The following is a 3,482-nucleotide window of genomic DNA, read 5'->3' as shown; positions in this document are numbered from 1 at the left end:
AAAATATTACAGTACAGTTGAAAAATATATGGCAAATAGAAATCCAATATGGATGGTGTTAAGCGATAGATGGGTGGTGTTGAATGGAGTTGAAGGATGGGACTAATAACAACTAACAACAACTAATAACAACAAGATAACTAATAATGTAAGCATACTGTGTCCATAATAAGGTTGAGAGCTTTTGTGAAAGAGCACAGTTAGAAAGATATGGCATATAGAAGCAAACCAGATGGACATCATGAAAATGATCAGAGGTTGAGGGTAGAGGAAGTTCAGGAGTAAAAACAAACAAAATATAATTATTGTAAAATTGACTGTGTCCATAAAATGTATATAGTATGTATAAGCTGGAAGTAGAGGCCTAAGCATTGTTGTTCACTAGTTTACTCCAATTAGAGAAGGGGTGGTGGGGTTGGAAAGTAATAAAGGGAAATATATTTCAAAAAAGGATATGTACAGTGAGGGAAAAAAGTATTTGATGCCCTGCTGATTTTGTACGTTTGCCCACTGACAAAGAAATTATCAGTCTATAATTTAAATTTTATTTGAACAGTGAGAGATAGAATAACAACAACAACATCCAGAAAAACGCATGTCAAAAATGTTATAAATTGATTTTCATTTTAATGAGGGAAATAAGTATTTGACCCCTCTGCAAAACATGACTTAGTACTTGGTGGCAAAACCCTTGTTGGCAATCACAGAGTCAGACGTTTCTTGTAGTTGGCCACCAGGTTTGCACACATCTCAGGAGGGATTTTGTCCCACTCCTCTTTGCAGATCTCTCAATCAGAAAGATTTCTGACTCCCGGGTGTCTTTTATAGTCCCCTGTAGCTCAGTTGGTAGAGCATGGCGCTTGTAACGCCAAGGTTGTGGGTTCGATTCACACGGGGGGCCAGTATGAAAATGTTTGCACTCACTAACTGTAAGTTGCTCTGGATAAGAGCGTCTGCTAAATGACTAAAATGTTATACAGGTAACGAGCTGAGATTAGGAGCACACTCTTAAAGGGAGTGCTCCTAATCTCAGCTTGTTACCTGTATAAAAGATACCTGTCCACAGAAGCAATCAATCAATCAGATTCCAAACTCTCCACCATGGCCAAGACCAAAGAGCTCTCCAAGGATGTCAGGGACAAGATTGTAGACCTACACAAGGCTGGAATGGGCTACAAGACCATCGCCAAGCAGCTTGGTGAGAAGGTGACAACAGTTGGTGCGATTATTCGCAAATGGAAGAAACACAAAATAACTGTCAATCTCCCTCGGCCTGGGGCTCCATGCAACATCTCACCTCGTGGAGTTGCAATGATCATGAGAATGGTGAGGAATCAGCCCAGAACCACACGGGAGGATCTTGTCAATGATCTCAAGGCAGCTGGGACCATAGTCACCAAGAAAACAATTGGTAACACACTACGCCGTGAAGGACTGAAATCCTGCAGCGCCCGAAAGGTCCCCCTGCTCAAGAAAGCACATATACATGCCCGTCTGAAGTTTGCCAATGAACATCTGAATGACTCAGAGGAGAACTGGGTGAATGTGTTGTGGTCAGATGAGACCAAAATCGAGGTCTTTGGCATCAACTCAACTCACTGTGTTTGGAGGAGGAGGAATGCTGCCTATGACCCCAAGAACACCATCCCCACCGTCAAACATGGAGGTGGAAACATTATGCTTTGGGGGTGTTTTTCTGCTAAGGGGACAGGACAACTTCACCGCATCAAAGAGACGATGGACGGCAATTCACTTTTTGTCCTGAATACAAATTGTTATGTTTGGGGCAAATCCAATACAACACATTACTGAGTACCACTTTACATATTTTCAATCATAGTGGTGGCTTCATCATGTTATGGGTATGCTTGTAATCGTTAAAGACTGGGGAGTTTTTCAGGATAAAAAATTAACGGAACGGAGCTAAGCACGGGTAAAATCCTATAGGAAAACCTGGTACAGTCTGCTTTCCACCAGGCACTGGGAGATGAATTCACCTTTCAGCAGGACAATAACTTAAAACACAAGGCCAAATAATAATAATAATATAATATACCATTTAGCAGACGCTTTTATCCAAAGCGACTTACAGTCATGCGTGCATAAATTTTTATCTACATTAGAGTTGCTTACCAAAAAGACAGAGAATGTTCCTGAGTTGGCGAGTTACAGATTTGACTTGAATCTACTTGAAAATCTATGGCAAGACCTGAAAATGGTTGTCTAGCAATGATCAACAGCCAATTTCACAGAGCTTGAAGAATTTTGAAAAGAATAATGGGGAAATGTTGCGCAATCCAGGTGTGGAAAGCTCTTAGAGATTTACCCAGAAAGAATCACAGCTGTAATTGCTGCCAATGGTGCTTCTACAAATTAATGACTCAGAGGTGTGAATACTTATGTAAATGAGCTATTTCTGTATTTCATTTTCAATACATTTGCAAAAATGTCTCAAAACATGTTTGACTGTGTCATTATGGGGTATTGTGTGTAGATGGGTGAGATTAGTTTTTTTATGTTTTACCATTTTGAATTCAGGCTGTAACACAACAAAATGTGGATTAAGTCAAGGGGTATGAATACTTTCTGACTGCACTGTAGAGCCATAACAGGGTTGACACATTAACCGTTTGTGGGGCATTTAAGCCCTGAAGAGCGCCTGAAAGGCAGCACTGTCTCCCAAGCTGCGTGCCACCCCCAAGACCAGAGCCAATCGCATGTAAGGAACAACGACAAGCCACATTCAAACAGAGCCAGAAAAACTGAAGCCTAGAGGAAAAAATGTAATATAGCTAGCATTTTCCAAAATTAAGGCAACTTTATACTGATATATCACTGATATTATATCAAACTGATTTTTGTGTTTGTTAGCTAGTTAGCTAGGTTGTCTTGTTAGCTAGCTAGCAAGCTAGCTAGTTATCTATGCTGGTTGTTAGCTTGCCTAACTGATGTGTGTATAATTATAAGGCACACACATGTTTTGAGGATAATATTTACATTTACAGAGCTCCATTCCTGACAGGCTGATCAGATTAGCTTTCAGCCTCAGAGCTTGATCAGATTCAATATCAGCTTCAGAGGCTTATAAGTCTGGATGCTGTTTTGTAGGCTGTTTCATGAGCAAAGCTCCTAAATCAAAGTGCCTTATAGGCTGATGCATATGATCCAGTGGGTGAGCTGTATTCCTGCCAGTCTGATCAGATTCAATAGCAGCCTCAAAGGCTCATTAGTCAGAATGCTGCCTTGTAGGCTGTTTCATGAGCAAAGCTCCTTGCAGGCATATTAGCCATCAACGTGCCTTACAGGCTGATGCATATGATCCTGTGGGTGAGCTCTATAGCTTCCCAGGCTGATCAGATTCAATAGCCGCCTCAGAGGTTGATAAATCAAGATGCTGACTTGTAGGCTGTTTCTTGAGCAAAGCTCCTTGCAGGTATATTAGCAGTCAAAGTGCCTTATAGGCTGATGCATATCTGATCCAG

General features: G+C 41.0%; 1 non-coding gene across 1 annotated transcript; it reads left to right on the top strand.

Annotated features, from left to right (window-relative positions):
- The first annotated feature begins 828 nt into the window (after nt 1-828).
- trnat-ugu lies at nt 829-903 on the top strand. The gene has a single exon. It is a non-coding gene; the product is annotated as a tRNA-Thr (tRNA).
- The last annotated feature ends 2,579 nt before the right edge of the window (nt 904-3,482 follow it).

The sequence above is a fragment of the Coregonus clupeaformis genome, chromosome 27 (assembly GCF_020615455.1).
Source record: "Coregonus clupeaformis isolate EN_2021a chromosome 27, ASM2061545v1, whole genome shotgun sequence".
NCBI classification, from domain to species: Eukaryota; Metazoa; Chordata; class Actinopteri; order Salmoniformes; family Salmonidae; genus Coregonus; species Coregonus clupeaformis.
The sequence above is the reverse complement of the archived record's forward strand: the minus strand, read 5'-3'. Positions and strand labels throughout refer to the sequence as shown.